Genomic DNA, 18,308 nt, shown 5'->3' with positions numbered 1-18,308 from the left:
CATAACAAGGATGATAGTGTTGTAACTATGTGACTAACATAACAAGGATGATAGTGTTGTAACTATGTGACTAACAAGGATGATAGAGTTGTAACTATGTGACTAACAAGGATGATATAGTTGTAACTATGTGACTAACAAGGATGATAGTGTTGTAACTATGTGACTAACAAAGATGATAGTGTTGTAACTATGTGACTAACAGGGATGATAGTGTTGTAACTATGTGACTAACAAGGATGATAGTGTTGTAACTATGTGACTAACAAGGCTGATAGTGTTGTAACTATGTGACTAACAAGGATGATAGTGTTGTAACTATGTGACTAACAAGGATGATAGTGTTGTAACTATGTGACTAACAAGGATGATAGCGTTGTAACTATGTGACTAACAAGGATGATAGCGTTGTAAATATGTGACTAACAAGGATGATAGTGTTGTAACTATGTAACTAACAAGGATGATAGCGTTGTAACTTTGTGACTAACAAGGATGATAATGTTATTACTAACAAGGATGATAGCATTGTAACTATGTGACTAACAAGGATGATAGTGTTGTAACTATGTGACTAACATAACAAGGATGATAGTGTTGTAACTATGTGACTAACAAGGATGATAATGTTGTAACTATGTGACTAACATAACAAGGATGATAGTGTTGTAACTATGTGACTAACAAGGATGATAGAGTTGTAACTATGTGACTAACAAGGATGATAGTGTTGTAACTATGTGACTAACAAGGATGATAGAGTTGTAACTATGTGACTAACAAGGATGATATAGTTGTAACTATGTGACTAACAAGGATGATAGTGTTGTAACTATGTGACTAACAAGGATGATATAGTTGTAACTATGTGACTAACAAGGATGATAGTGTTGTAACTATGTGACTAACATAACAAGGATGATAGTGTTGTAACTATGTGACTAACAAGGATGATAGTGTTGTAACTATGTGACTAACAAGGATGATAGTGTTGTAACTATGTGACTAACATAACAAGGATGATAGTGTTGTGACTATGTGACTTACAAGGATGATAGAGTTGTAACTATGTGACTAACAAGGATGATAGTGTTGTAACTATGTGACTAACAAGGATGATAGTGTTGTAACTATGTGACTAACAAGGATGACAGTGTTGTACCTATGTGACTAACAAGGATGATAGTGTTGTAACTATGTGACTAACAAGGGTGATAGAGTTGTAACTATGTGACTAACAAGGATGATAGTGTTGTAACTATGTGACTAACATAACAAGGATGATAGAGTTGTAACTATGTGGCTAACAAGGATGATAGCGTTGTAACTATGTAACTAACAAGGATGATAGAGTTGTAACTATGTGACTAACATAACAAGGATGATAGTGTTGTAACTATGTGACTAACAAGGATGATAGAGTTGTAACTATGTGACTAACAAGGATGATAGTGTTGTAACTATGTGACTAACATAACAAGGATGATAGTGTTGTAACTATGTGACTAACAAGGATGATAGAGTTGTAACTATGTGACTAACAAGGATGATATAGTTGTAACTATGTGGCTAACAAGGATGATAGCGTTGTAACTATGTAACTAACAAGGATGATAGAGTTATAACTATGTGACTAACAAGGATGATAGTCTTGTAACTATGTGACTAACATAACAAGGATGATAGTGTTGTAACTATGTGACTAACAAGGATGATAGAGTTGTAACTATGTGACTAACAAGGATGATAGTGTTGTAACTATGTGACTAACAAGGATGATAGAGTTGTAACTATGTGACTAACAAGGATGATATAGTTGTAACTATGTGACTAACAAGGATGATAGTGTTGTAACTATGTGACTAACAAGGATGATATAGTTGTAACTATGTGACTAACAAGGATGATAGTGTTGTAACTATGTGACTAACATAAAAAGGATGATAGTGTTGTAACTATGTGACTAACAAGGATGATAGTGTTGTAACTATGTGACTAACAAGGATGATAGTGTTGTAACTATGTGACTAACATAACAAGGATGATAGTGTTGTAACTATGTGACTAACATAACAAGAATGATAGTGTTGTAACTATGTGACTAACAAGGATGATAGTGTTGTAACTATGTGACTAACAAGGATGATAGCGTTGTAACTATGTGACTAACAAGGATGATAGTGTTGTAACTATGTGACTAACAAGGATGATAGTGTTGTAACTATGTGACTAACATAACAAGGATGATAGTGTTGTAACTATGTGACTAACAAGGATGATAGTGTTGTAACTATGTGGCTAACAAGGATGATAGAGTTGTAACTATGTGACTAACATAACAAGGATGATAGTGTTGTAACTATGTGACTAACATAACAAGGATGATAGTGTTGTAACTATGTGACTAACAAGGATGATAGAGTTGTAACTATGTGACTAACAAGGATGATATAGTTGTAACTATGTGACTAACAAGGATGATAGTGTTGTAACTATGTGACTAACAAAGATGATAGTGTTGTAACTATGTGAGTAACAAGGATGATAGTGTTGTAACTATGTGACTAACAAGGATGATAGTGTTGTAACTATGTGACTAACAAGGCTGATAGTGTTGTAACTATGTGACTAACAAGGATGATAGTGTTGTAACTATGTGACTAACAAGGATGATAGTGTTGTAACTATGTGACTAACAAGGATGATAGCGTTGTAACTATGTGACTAACAAGGATGATAGCGTTGTAAATATGTGACTAACAAGGATGATAGTGTTGTAACTATGTAACTAACAAGGATGATAGCGTTGTAACTATGTGACTAACAAGGATGATAATGTTATTACTAACAAGGATGATAGCATTGTAACTATGTGACTAACAAGGATGATAGTGTTGTAACTATGTGACTAACATAACAAGGATGATAGTGTTGTAACTATGTGACTAACAAGGATGATAGTGTTGTAACTATGTGACTAACATAACAAGGATGATAGTGTTGTAACTATGTGACTAACAAGGATGATAGAGTTGTAACTATGTGACTAACAAGGATGATAGTGTTGTAACTATGTGACTAACAAGGATGATAGAGTTGTAACTATGTGACTAACAAGGATGATATAGTTGTAACTATGTGACTAACAAGGATGATAGTGTTGTAACTATGTGACTAACAAGGATGATATAGTTGTAACTATGTGACTAACAAGGATGATAGTGTTGTAACTATGTGACTAACATAACAAGGATGATAGTGTTGTAACTATGTGACTAACAAGGATGATAGTGTTGTAACTATGTGACTAACAAGGATGATAGTGTTGTAACTATGTGACTAACATAACAAGGATGATAGTGTTGTGACTATGTGACTTACAAGGATGATAGAGTTGTAACTATGTGACTAACAAGGATGATAGTGTTGTAACTATGTGACTAACAAGGATGATAGTGTTGTAACTATGTGACTAACAAGGATGACAGTGTTGTACCTATGTGACTAACAAGGATGATAGTGTTGTAACTATGTGACTAACAAGGGTGATAGAGTTGTAACTATGTGACTAACAAGGATGATAGTGTTGTAACTATGTGACTAACATAACAAGGATGATAGAGTTGTAACTATGTGGCTAACAAGGATGATAGCGTTGTAACTATGTAACTAACAAGGATGATAGAGTTGTAACTATGTGACTAACATAACAAGGATGATAGTGTTGTAACTATGTGACTAACAAGGATGATAGAGTTGTAACTATGTGACTAACAAGGATGATAGTGTTGTAACTATGTGACTAACATAACAAGGATGATAGTGTTGTAACTATGTGACTAACAAGGATGATAGAGTTGTAACTATGTGACTAACAAGGATGATATAGTTGTAACTTTGTGGCTAACAAGGATGATAGCGTTGTAACTATGTAACTAACAAGGATGATAGAGTTATAACTATGTGACTAACAAGGATGATAGTGTTGTAACTATGTGACTAACATAACAAGGATGATAGTGTTGTAACTATGTGACTAACAAGGATGATAGAGTTGTAACTATGTGACTAACAAGGATGATAGTGTTGTAACTATGTGACTAACAAGGATGATAGAGTTGTAACTATGTGACTAACAAGGATGATATAGTTGTAACTATGTGACTAACAAGGATGATAGTGTTGTAACTATGTGACTAACAAGGATGATATAGTTGTAACTATGTGACTAACAAGGATGATAGTGTTGTAACTATGTGACTAACATAAAAAGGATGATAGTGTTGTAACTATGTGACTAACAAGGATGATAGTGTTGTAACTATGTGACTAACAAGGATGATAGTGTTGTAACTATGTGACTAACATAACAAGGATGATAGTGTTGTAACTATGTGACTTACAAGGATGATAGAGTTGTAACTATGTGACTAACAAGGATGATAGTGTTGTAACTATGTGACTAACAAGGATGATAGTGTTGTAACTATGTGACTAACAAGGATGACAGTGTTGTACCTATGTGACTAACAAGGATGATAGTGTTGTAACTATGTGACTAACAAGGGTGATAGAGTTGTAACTATGTGACTAACAAGGATGATAGTGTTGTAACTATGTGACTAACAAGGATGATAGTGTTGTAACTATGTGACTAACAAGGATGACAGTGTTGTACCTATGTGACTAACAAGGATGATAGTGTTGTAACTATGATGTGACTAACAAGGATGATAGTGTTGTAACTATGTGACTAACAAGGATGACAGTGTTGTACCTATGTGATTAACAAGGATGATAGTGTTGTAACTATGTGACTAACAAGGATGATAGAGTTGTAACTATGTGACTAACAAGGATGATAGTGTTGTAACTATGTGACTAACAAGGATGATAGTGTTGTAACTATGTGACTAACAATGATGATAGTGTTGTAACTATGTGACTAACATAACAAGGATGATAGTGTTGTAACTATGTGACTAACATAACAAGAATGATAGTGTTTAACTATGTGACTAACAAGGATGATAGTGTTGTAACTATGTGACTAACAAGGATGATAGCGTTGTAACTATGTGACTAACAAGGATGATAGTGTTGTAACTATGTGACTAACAAGGATGATAGTGTTGTAACTATGTGACTAACATAACAAGGATGATAGTGTTGTAACTATGTGACTAACAAGGATGATAGTGTTGTAACTATGTGGCTAACAAGGATGATAGAGTTGTAACTATGTGACTAACATAACAAGGATGATAGTGTTGTAACTATGTGACTAACATAACAAGGATGATAGTGTTGTAACTATGTGACTAACAAGGATGATAGAGTTGTAACTATGTGACTAACAAGGATGATATAGTTGTAACTATGTGACTAACAAGGATGATAGTGTTGTAACTATGTGACTAACAAAGATGATAGTGTTGTAACTATGTGACTAACAAGGATGATAGTGTTGTAACTATGTGACTAACAAGAATGATAGTGTTGTAACTATGTGACTAACAAGGCTGATAGTGTTGTAACTATGTGACTAACAAGGATGATAGTGTTGTAACTATGTGACTAACAAGGATGATAGTGTTGTAACTATGTGACTAACAAGGATGATAGCATTGTAACTATGTGACTAACAAGGATGATAGCGTTGTAACTATGTGACTAACAAGGATGATAGTGTTGTAACTATGTAACTAACAAGGATGATAGCGTTGTAACTATGTGACTAACAAGGATGATAATGTTATTACTAACAAGGATGATAGCATTGTAACTATGTGACTAACAAGGATGATAGTGTTGTAACTATGTGACTAACAAGGATGATAGCGTTGTAACTATGTTACTAACAAGGATGATAGAGTTGTAACTATGTGACTAACAAGGATGATAGTGTTGTAACTATGTGGCTAACAAGGATGATAGCGTTGTAACTATGTGACTAACAAGGATGATAGCGTTGTAACTATGTGACTAACAAGGATGATAGCGTTGTAACTATGTGACTAACAAGGATGATAGCGTTGTAACTATGTGACTAACAAGGATGATAGTGTTGTAACGATGTGACTAACAAGGATGATAGAGTTGTAACTATGTGACTAACAAGGATGATAGCGTTGTAACTATGTGACTAACAAGGATGATAGCGTTGTAACTATGTGACTAACAAGGATGATAGCGTTGTAACTATGTAACTAACAAGGATGATAGCGTTGTAACTATGTGACTAACAAGGATGATAGTGTTGTAACTATGTGACTAACAAGGATGATAGAGTTTTAACTATGTGACTAACATAACAAGGATGATGGTGTTGTAACTATGTGACTAACAAGGATGATAGCGTTGTAACTATGTGACTAACAAGGATGATAGAGTTGTAACTATGTGACTAACATAACAAGGATGATAGCGTTGTAACTATGTGACTAACAATGATGATAGAGTTGTAACTATGTGACTAACAAGGATGATAGCATTGTAACTATGTGACTAACATAACAAGGATGATAGTGTTGTAACTATGTGGCTAACAAGGATGATAGCGTTGTAACTATGTGACTAACAAGGATGATAGAGTTGTAACTATGTGACTAACAAGGATGATAGCATTGTAACTATGTGACTAACATAACAAGGATGATAGTGTTGTAACTATGTGACTAACAAGGATGATAGTGTTGTAACTATGTGACTAACAAGGATGATAGTGTTGTAACTATGTGACTAACACGGATGATAGAGTTGTAACTATGTGGCTAATAAGGATGATAGCGTTGTAACTATGTGACTAACAAGGATGATAGAGTTGTAACTATGTGACTAACAAGGATGATAGCGTTGTAACTGTGTGACTAACAAGGATGATAGTGTTGTAACTGTGTGACTAACAAGGATGATAGTGTTGTAACTATGTGGCTAACAAGGATGATAGTGTTGTAACTATGTGACTAACAAGAATGATAGTGTTGTAACTATGTGACTAACAAGGATGATAGCGTTGTAACTATGTGACTAACAAGGATGATAGTGTTGTAACTATGTAACTAACAAGGATGATAGCGTTGTAACTATGTGACTAACAAGGATGATAGTGGTGTTACTAACAAGGATGATAGTGTTGTAACTATGTGACTAACAAGGATGATAGCGTTGTAACTATGTGACTAACAAGGATGATAGAGTTGTAACTATGTGACGAAGAAGGATGATAGCGTTGTAACTATGTGACTAACAAGGATGATACCGTTGTAACTATGTGACTAACAAGGATGATAGTGTTGTAACTATGTGGCTAACAAGGATGATAGTGTTGTAACTATGTGACTAACAAGGATGATAGAGTTGTAACTATGTGACTAACAAGGATGATATAGTTGTAACTATGTGACTAACAAGGATGATAGAGTTGTAACTATGTGACTAACAAGGATGATAGAGTTGTAACTATGTGACTAACAAGGATGATAGTGTTGTAACTATGTGACTAACAAGGATGATAGTGTTGTAACTATGTGGCTAACAAGGATGATAGAGTTGTAACTATGTGACTAACAAGGATGATAGTGTTGTAACTATGTGACTAACAAGGATGATAGTGTTGTAACTATGTGACTAACAAGGATGATAGTGTTGTAACTATGTGACTAACAAGATTGATAGTGTTGTAACTATGTGACTAACAAGGATGATAGTGTTGTAACTATGTGACTAACAAGGATGATAGTGTTGTAACTATGTGGCTAACAAGGATGATAGTGTTGTAACTATGTGACTAACAAGGATGATAGAGTTGTAACTATGTAGCTAACAAGGATGATAGCGTTGTAACTATGTGACTAACAAGGATGATAGAGTTATGACTATGTGGCTAACAAGGATGATAGAGTTATAACTATGTGACTAACAAGGATGATAGAGTTGTAACTATGTGACTAACAAGGATGATACAGTTGTAACTATGTAGCTAACAAGGATGATAGCGTTGTAACTATGTGACTAACAAGGATGATAGTGTTGTAACTATGTGGCTAACAAGGATGATAGTGTTGTAACTGTGTAACTAACAAGGATCATAGTGTTGTAACTATGTGGCTAACAAGGATGATAGAGTTGTAACTATGTGACTAACAAGGATGATAGAGTTGTAACTATGTGGCTAACAAGGATGATAGCATTGTAACTATGTGACTAACATAACAAGGATGATAGTGTTGTAACTATGTGACTAACAAGGATGATAGAGTTGTAACTATGTGACTAACAAGGATGATAGCGTTGTAACTATGTGACTAACATAACAAGGATGATAGTGTTGTAACTATGTGACTAACATAACAAGGATGATAATGTTGTAACTATGTAACTAACAAGGATGATAGTGTTGTAACTATGTGACTAACAAGGATGATAGCGTTGTAACTATGTGACTAACAAGGATGATAGTGTTGTAACTATGTGACTAACAAGGATGATAGCGTTGTAACTATGTTACTAACAAGGATGATAGTGTTGTAACTATGTGACTAACAAGGATGATAGTGTTGTAACTATGTAACTAACAAGGATGATAGTGTTGTAACTACGTGACTAACATAACAAGGATGATATTGTTGTAACTATGTAACTAACAAGGATGATAGTGTTGTAACTATGTGACTAACAAGGATGATAGTGTTGTAACTATGTGACTAACAAGGATGATAGTGTTGTAACTATGTGGCTAACAAGGATGATAGTGTTGTAACTATGTGACTAACAAGGATGATAGCATTGTAACTATGTGGCGATAAAGTTGCTAAGGATAGCACCTTGGTGTTGTTGTGACATCATTATGACACTGGATAATTTCAGAATGTGCCAGCCAGCAAACGCAATGACATTTCCTACCTGCTAGTTATCTGTTTACCTTCTGATTAAAACACTCTCCTAGGTTGAATGAACTCTCCCACCAGCCCTAAGATCTGCTGTTCATGTGTGTGTGTGTGTGTGTGGGTGTGGGTGTGTGTGTGGGTGTGGGTGTGTGTGTGTGTGTGTGTGTGTGTGTGTGTGTGTGTGTGTGTGTGTGTGTGTGTGTGTGTGGGTGTGGGTGTGTGTGTGTGTGTGGGAATGGGTGTGGGTGTGGGTGTGGGTATGTGTGTGCGTGTGTGTGCAGTCCTTGACTGCGGTGGACTCATGCTGATTAGCAGTGCTGCCAGGTCCTTTGTGCTCCTCAGACGGGGGGATAATTGTTTTGTTCACTGCACAGCATCTCTTTGAAGTCCTCATTCAATTTATGTCTTCAGAGATGTTCCCTCATTCAAAGGAAGGGGTTGAGGGGATGTTTCAGGCCCCTGTGATGTAATTGCATAGCAACCTACTAAACCATACAGAATATACATAATGTACATATATAACAAGGCTAGCTAGGCACCCCTGGTGCTGGAGTCCCGGAAGCAGTGTGTTTTTCCAGCAATGCAGCACACCTGACTGTACTTAGCATCTAACACACTGAGCTAATTGATCCATTTCACTGATTGATACATGCTCCTCACTGCCACCCTCCAGGGTGTCCTACTGATGATTGAACAGTGTTCTTCAACCCTGGTCTTGGGGAACCACAGTGTGTGTGTGCAGGCTTTTGTTCTACCACAGCACTAACACACCTGGTTCAATGAATCAAGCTTGATTTGTTGAATGGTGTGTGTTAGAATGTGATTTGAAATGGCAGAGGTGGTGTGACTCCTCCCAGGTCTCTCCTCTGACTCTCCCTAAGGACAGGTCTGTGTTGATGAATAGTATTGGGCTGTGGAGACTGACTCTCCCTAAGGACAGGTCTCAAGTAGCTGCAGGGGGTGCTGAGATGTTGGCCAGGGTTGGGGTAGCCAGGTGGAAAGCATGGCCAGCCGTAGAAAAATGCTTACTGAAATGATCGATTATTGTAGATTTAACGGTGGTGACAGTGTTCCCTATCCTCAGTGCAGTGGGCAGCTGGGAGGAGGTGCTCTTATTCTCCATGGACTTTACAGTGTCCCAATTCATTTTGGAATTAGTGCTACAGGAAGAACATTTCTGTTTGAAAAAGCTAGTCTTAGCTTTCCTAACTGTCTGAGTATATTGGTTCCTGACTTCAGGATGTTTTTGTGCTGGTCAAGGACAGTCAAGTCTGGGGGGAACCAAGGCCTATATCTGTTCTAAGTTCTACATTTTTTGAATGGGGCATGCTTATTTAAGATGGAGAGGAAAGCACTTTTGAAGAGCAACCAGGCATCCTCTACTGACGGGATGAGGTCAATATCCTTCCAGGATACCCGGGCCAGGTCGATTAGAAAGGCCTGCTCGCTGAAGTGTTTTAAGGAGCGTTTGACAGTGATGAGGTGTGGTCGTTTGACCGCGGACCCAGTACGCACGCAGGCAATGAGGCAGTGATCGCTGAGATCCTGATTGAAGACAGCAGAGGTGTATTTAGAGGGCAGGTTGGTCAGGATGATATCTAAGAGGGTGCCCATGGTTACGGATTTAGGGTTGTACCTGGTAGGTTCCTTGATGATTTGTGTGAGATTGAAGGCATCTAGCTTAGATTGTAGGACGGCCGGGGTGTTAAGCATGTCCCAGTTTGGTCACCTAACACTATGAACTCTGAAGATAGATGGGGGGGGGGGGTCAAAATTAGAACTTTGAATTGTTTGGGCACAGACCTGGATAGTATGACAGAACTCTGCAGGCTATCTCTGCAGTAGATTGCAACTCCGCTCCTTTGGCAGTTCTATCTTGTCGGAAAATGTTATAGCTAGGGATGGAAATTTCAGGATTTTTGGTGGCCTTCTTAAGCCAGGATTCAGACACGGCTAGGACATCCGGTTTGGCGGAGTGTGCTAAAGCAGTGAATAAAACAAACTTAGGGAGGAGGCTTCTAATGTTAACATGCATAAAACCAAGGCTTTTACGGTTACAGAAGTCAACAAATGAGAGTGCCTGGGGAATGGGGGTGATGCTGGGGCCTGCAAGGCCTGGGTTAACCTCTACATCACCAGAGGAACAAAGGAGGAGTAGGATAAGAGTACGGCTAAAAGCTATAAGAACTGATTATCTAGTGCGTTCGGAACAGAGAGTAAAAGGAGTAGGTTTCTGGGCGCGGAAGAATAGATTCAAGGCATAATGTACAGACAAGGGTATGGTAGGATGTGAGTACAGTGGAGGTAATCCTAGGCATTGAGTGACGATGAAAGAGGTTTTGTCTCTAGGGGCACCATTTAAGCCAGGTGCGGTCACCGCATGTGTGGGAGGTGGAACATAAGGGCTAGCTAAGGCATATTGAGCAGGGCTGGAGGCTCTAAAGTGAAATAAGACAAACATGACAAACCAAAACGGCAGTAGACAGAGTATATTGACATTAGGGAGAGGCATGTGTAGCCGAGTGATCATAGGGTCCAGTGAGTAGCTAGGTGAGCTGGAGGCACGGCGATTCAGACAGCTAGCAGGCCGGGGCTAGCAACAGGCTAGCAGATGGGCCTCGGGGACGTCGCAACGGGAAAGTCTGTTGAAACCCCCTCGGACGGTTATGTCAGCAGACCAGTCGTGATGGATCGGCGGGGTTCCGTGTCGGCAGAAAAGGGTTCAGGCCAATTGGCAGAAGAGGTAATTGAAGCCCAGGGATTGCTTGATGGAATCTCTTCGAACAGGTCTGTGTGGATGAATAGTATTGGGCTGTGGAGGCTGACTCTCCCTAAGGACAGGTCTGTGTGGATGAATAGTATTGGGCTGTGGAGGCTGACTCTCCCTAAGGACAGGTCTGTGTGGATGAATAGTATTGGGCTGTGGAGGCTGACTCTCCCTAAGGACAGGTCTGTGTGGATGAATAGTATTGGGCTGTGGAGGCTGACTCTCCCTAAGGACAGGTCTGTGTTGATGAATAGTATTGGGCTGTGGAGGCTGACTCTCCCTAAGGACAGGTCTGTGTTGATGAATAGTATTGGGCTGTGGAGGCTGACTCTCCCTAAGGACAGGTCTGTGTGTTAATGAATAGTATTGGGCTGTGGAGGCTGACTCTCCCTAAGGACAGGTCTGTGTGTGTTAATGAATAGTATTGGGCTGTGGAGGCTGACTCTCCCTAAGGACAGGTCTGTGTGTGTTAATGAATAGTATTGGGCTGTGGAGGCTGACTCTCCTTAAGGACAGGTCTGTGTGTTAATGAACAGTATTGGGCTGTGGAGGCTGACTCTCCCTAAGGACAGGTCTGTGTGTTGATGAATAGTATTGGGCTGTGGAGGCTGACTTTCCCTAAGGACAGGTCTGTGTGTTGATGAATAGTATTGGGCTGTGGAGGCTGACTCTCCCTAAGGACAGGTCTGTGTGTTGATGAATAGTATTGGGCTGTGGAGGCTGACTTTCCCTAATGACAGTGTGTGAGCAAATGTTTGTGGAGGGACAGAGAGAGTAGGGACTGTTTTACTCTCCAGGGGAACAGAAAATCAGAGGAGCGCGTTGACAGAAGAAGACATTGTCTGTGTGTGGAGGGAGAGATAGAGAGACTGAGAACGAGAGAGAGGAAGATGGAGAGAGATGGGGCTGGGGAAGAGGCCGGGTAGATCTGCTACCTGACTTGCTAATGTGTAACTGTGTGTGTGTGTTCTCTCCGTGTAGATAAAAAATGCTGCAGCAAACGTTCTGAGGGAGACTTGGCTCATCTACAAACACACCAAACTACAGAAGAAGATTGACCACTCCAGAGTCCGCAAACACCAGAGGAAGTTCCTGCAGGCCATCCACCAGTGAGAGCACACACCCATCACATCACTGACCCGCAGCCCTCAATACACTTCCATGTATTAACAACCCAGACATGTTGTCTAGCCTAGGTCTCTGTGGTTAGTTCCAGGACAGGAAACACTGCATTGTGATTGGTTGACAGGGCTGACCCAGCATCATTATGAGAAACATCCTGATAGAAGTGTTTACCTATTTCTAGCTAGCTCATCCATGATGAATGAAAAACGCCATTGACCATGCGAACAGTGGTTAACCTGTGTTAATTAGTTGTAGAGGTTGGCTAGCTAGTCTGACACCTGTCTAGACTGACATGAAAATAGATTAGACAATGATGGGTTTATACCAGCTCTGGAAGCCAAAGCGAACTCCTGTCTAGTGAATGGTGCTAACTGAAGCTGTTGGACCAGTTGGCTTCTACTGTATGTACTTCCTGGTCTGGTCTATGCTGTCTAATTCTAGAATCTGATGCTATACACCTGCTGCTAACCTAGCTGGGCTAATAACTGTTACCTGGCTGTGACCTAGCAGTTTTCTGGCTTAACTCTTTTGTGGATGTATCATCGATATGTGTGTGTGTAACAGTGTGTATGTGTGTTTTTTTGCAGACTGCGTAGTGTGAAGATGGAGCAGAGGAAACTGAGTGATCAGGCCAACACTCTGGTGGACCTCTCAAAGGTGACACACACACACACACACACGTAGAGCAATGTCAAATGCTGAAATCTGTAATCATACAGGATATTGTTTACCTCTGCCACTGACTGGTGTCTTTGTGTACATGGACACTTCCGGATACAGAAAGCACCTCCTCCAAACAGCTAGGCTGCCCATAACAGCTGAGACGGAGCAGTAGCTCACTAGTTACTTTGCTTTAGTCTTACTGTACTCAGGCCTGCAATCTGAAGGCCATGTACTGTTAGTGTATGTACGTGGCTGAGACTGCCACATATCAGTGCTACTAACTTGCACTTATATCCAAAGCTGTCCAAGCATGATACGAGGGGCTGGTATTTAAGAAGCACACAAACACACACACACACACACACACACACACACAAACACACCACATGCAATACCCTCTGACACACACATAACTTTGCCCCCCAAATATATCTCAGCATTCCCCTGTTTCCATTCTGACCCGTCTGTTTCTGTGGCTTTGCGTCTCCTAGCAACCGGAACAAGTGTTAAAAATGGGATGACAGAGAGAGAAAACGAGAGGAGAGAGAGAGGGGGTGTATTTATGTTAATGTGTGGGTGTGAATGCGTGAGAGAGAGAGAAAGAGAAAGAGAGACAGAGAAAGAGAGAGGGTGGTTCGGTGTGTAGGTGGTGTGTGTGTGTCTCTATGGATCAGTGCCTTCTGCCACAAATATTTTCAATCGGCCACTCTTTACCATGGTTACGCTGCTCTGATGGGGCGATGGAGGGTTGGGGTTTTTTTCTATCTACCTGTACCTCTCTCTCTTCCTAGCTCTCATATTCTTATTCAGCCCTTAAACGTCTCTCTCCTCTTCTTCTTATTCAGAGGCCCCTTAACTACTCCTCTCTCTCTCTTCTTATTCAGCCTTAACTCTCTCTCTCCTCTCTTCTTATTCAAGCCCTCTTAACTCTCTCTCTCTCTCTCTCTCTATTCAGCCTTAACTCTCTCTCCTCTCTCTCTTCTTATCGACCTTACTCTCTCTTCTCTCTTCTCTCGTCTTATTCAGCCCCTTAACTCTCTCTCTCATCTCTTCTTATTCAGCCCTTAACTCTCTCTCTCCTTCTCTATCAGTTCAGGAGCCCTTCACTCTCTCTCCTCTCTCTCTCTTCTTATTCAAGCCCTATTAACTCCTCTGCTCTCCTCTCTCTTATTATTCAGCCTTACTGTCCTCTCTCTCTTCTCTTAATTCAGCCCCTTAAACGCTCTCTCTCCTCCTCTCTTCTTATCAGCCCTTATACTCTCCTCTCTCCTCTCTCTTCTTATTGCAGCCCTTAACTCTCTCTCTCTCTCTCTTCTTATTTCAAGCCTTAACCTCTCTCTTCTCTCGTTCTTATATCAGCCCCTTAACTCTCTCTATCTCTCTTCTTATTCAGGCCCTTAACTCTCTCTGCTTCTCTCTTCTTATTTCAGCCCTTAACATCTCTCTCTCTCTCTTCTTTCATTCAGCCCTTAACTCTCTCCTCTCTCCTTCCTTATTCAGCCCTTAACTCTTCTCTCTCTCTTCTATTCAGCGCCTTAAGCCCTTAACTCTCTCTCTCTCTCTTCTTATTCAGCCCTTAACTCTCTCTCTCTCTCTTCTTATTCAGCCCTTAACTCTCTCTCTCTCTTCTTATTCAGCCCTTAACTCTCTCTCTCTCTTCTTATTCAGCCCTTAACTCTCTCTCTCTCTCTCTTCTTATTCAGCCCTTAACTCTCTCTCTCTCTCTTTTTTTATTCCCCTTTTCTCTCTCTCTCTCTCTCTTCTTATTCAGCCTTAATATTCAGCCCTTAACTCTCTCTCTCTCTCTCTTCTTATTCAGCCCTTAACTCTCTCTCTCTCTCTCTTCTTATTCAGCCCTTAACTCTCTCTCTCTCTCTTCTTATTCAGCCCTTAACTCTCTCTCTCTCTCTTCTTATTCAGCCCTTAACTCTCTCTCTCTCCTTTCTTATTCAGGCCTTAACTCTCTCTCTCTCCTTTCTTATTCAGCCTTTACCAGATGATAAAGCCCACACAGAGGGTTCCCTTCCTCACACTCACTCCTCTTCTCTCTCTCTCTCTCTCTTTCTCATTCTCTTTTTCATGGCTCTTTTACTCAATCCTCCATATCTCTCCAGTGATTGGGTTCATTCTAATTGAAGTCTTTCAATTCAGGAAGTAAACTGAAATAAAACAATTCAAATCACTTCCTGAATTGAGTGACTTTAATTCAAATTTACTCCAACCCTGCTGATGTCATTCCTGAATGATCTCCCTCTCTTCCTCTCTCCCTGTGTGTGTGTGTGTACAGATGCAAAGTGTGATGTACGAGCTGATGTCGGAGCTGAACGATCGCAGTGAGGACCTAGAGCGGCAGATGCTGTCTCTGGAAACGCGGGTGGAACAGCTGACCGCCGGCTTCAGTGCCCTTCCTGCCCACCTGTCTGCCACGCTGTCTGCCCAGCACACCACCCTGCTCCACCTGCTCCGAGAGAGGGACTACAGAGGAGGAGGATGGGGAGGTGCAGGTGGAGGAGGGACAGCCCTGGTCCCTGTTGCTCAGCTGGCCCCTGCCCATGCCCTGACCCCAAGCCCAACCCTGGCCCCAGAGCCACAGCAACCCCCAGAAGGAACCATAGAGGGCAGCACTAGTCCCAATACTAGCACTTCTAGTTGTTGAAGAGAGGAGGAGGAGAGGATGGGAAGGGGAAAGAAGAGGTGAGGGTAGAGGAGGAGATAGAGGGCCAATAAGAATACGGGATGAGGTCAGCCCCAATACTAGCAACTTCAGATGCTGCAGAGAGCAGGAGGGAGGGGGATGGATGGGTAAGGGAGGGCAGCCAGAAGCCCAACACTAGCTCATCCAGCTGCTAAGGAAAGGAGTAGGGAGGAGGGGTGGGATAGGGGAGGAAAATAGAGGAGTGGGGGAAATGGGTGAGGGAAAGGATCAGAGATAAGAGGGAGGGAGGGAGGGCCAAGGAAGTGGAGGGAGGTTGGGAGAGAGAGAAGCCAAGGAAGTGGAGGGAGGTTGGGAGAGAGAGAGGGGGATGGAAACGGAGAGGGGGGAAAGGGGGATGAAGGGGGAAACAGATAACCAGGACTAATTACAGAGGTCTTTAATGGAATCCAATCTAATGAAAGGAAAACATCTCCCCTCTTTTTCTATTCGTCCCTCTCTATCCCTCTTTCTCTTCATCTCTTTCTCTTCCTCCATCTCTCTCCCTCTTCCCTCCCCTCCCTCCATCAGGAATTATTGACTATGACTTTTTGTCCTTATGATCTATTTTCTATCTAACTGCTACTTGTGTGGTAACGAGCATCCCTTTAACGAACCATTTAATCAATGACCATAATACATACTAAACACCACGCGCACACACACACACACACACACACAACACACACTCTCCATGTAGTATACTTACCTTTTAACACACACACACACACACACCATGGCAACATAAACACACCACAACAAAATACACAGCAAACACACACACACACACACACACAAAATAGCACACAATATCGCGCAGCATACTACAGTAGACTATAAAACACTATAGTATAGCCTATTACTGCCAAGCAGACAATGCACTAAGTCCAACTGAAAAGAACATACTGCCAGGCATTTATTACTTGACACAGAGAGCATAGACACGGTCCAAGGAAACACTACTGCCATATTTCCTTATGCACACACGTTCCCAAAACTCTGTTTTAATGAATGTATGCTGTACATTTCAAACCACAAGCACACAGTTTGCACAGGGGCACAGATATGCCTAAACCCACACACATACACGCTGAACCACACCCACATGCGGACACACACACACAATCTACCAAAGTGCTCTCTCTCAAATGGACTACAAAAGAGAGGCAGAAGAGGATGTCACTGGGGAGAAGAGATGGGAAGAGGAGTTTCAGATTTCCTGACAATGTTTTTCAAGGAACATTGGATTTGGACTAGTACTAGTGCTTTATGGACTGCACTTTTCACTGTGCTCGATGGACTGCCATAGACAGGGAATGAAGGAATATTAACCAAACCATGGCAAGAGAGAAACGGTTGCTTACTAAACTTAACCCTGTAGACGAAGAGACTATATATGAGAGAATAATTATTATGATGTGATGGAATAAAATACTATTTTACTTCTGTAAGCCCTTTCTACGGAGACCATTTTGAAAACTGTCTTATAGTGACATTCTGTGGCCGGAATACTGAATTACACCCGCTTGGAATATTGTACTGTACAGTATACTGTTACTGAAATCTACATAGCTTTGTATTGCTCAGTCTTTTCTACCATTACGATTTAACGGTTATAGCTAATATCTACTATTATTATACTATAGTATTCTTCTCATTCGTCCTGACAATTATGATAAGTGTATTAATAATAAACTTTAATAATAATAAGTAATGGACAAGGGAGGTGCGTTTGAGGGTGAAATTATTTTGTAATTTTATTTTATCAGAGATAATTAATAAAGTATATATCTATATAACATCACTGAGTTATTGGGTGAATTTTGGCTTGCCTGTTCTTTCTTCTTTCGAATCATTACAGTTTACCTACTGTCATGCCCTGACCTTAGAGATCCTTTATATTCTCTATTTTGGTTAGGTTGGGGTGTGACTAGGGTGGGTTATCTAGATGTTGTATTTCTATGTTGGCCTGATATGGTTCTCAATCAGAGGCAGCTTTCTATCGTTATCTCTGATTGGGGATCATATTTAGGCAGCCTTTTCCCACCTGTTGTTTGTGGGAGATTATTTTGAGTTAGTGCATGTTGCACCTCTGTCATCATGGTTTGTTGTTTTGTTTATTGTATGTCTTGCATAGTTTCACATATTAATAAAGATGTGGAACGATACTCAC

General features: G+C 40.5%; 1 pseudogene; it reads left to right on the top strand.

Moving 5' to 3' along the window:
- The window catches only part of LOC115176863 (small conductance calcium-activated potassium channel protein 2-like), a 93,431-nt pseudogene extending 77,128 nt beyond the window's left edge, over nt 1-16,303 (top strand).
- The last annotated feature ends 2,005 nt before the right edge of the window (nt 16,304-18,308 follow it).

The sequence above is a fragment of the Salmo trutta genome, chromosome 37, assembly GCF_901001165.1.
Source record: "Salmo trutta chromosome 37, fSalTru1.1, whole genome shotgun sequence".
Lineage (NCBI taxonomy): Eukaryota > Metazoa > Chordata > Actinopteri > Salmoniformes > Salmonidae > Salmo > Salmo trutta.
Note: the sequence above shows the minus strand (reverse complement) of the source record. Positions and strands in the feature narration are given on the sequence as shown.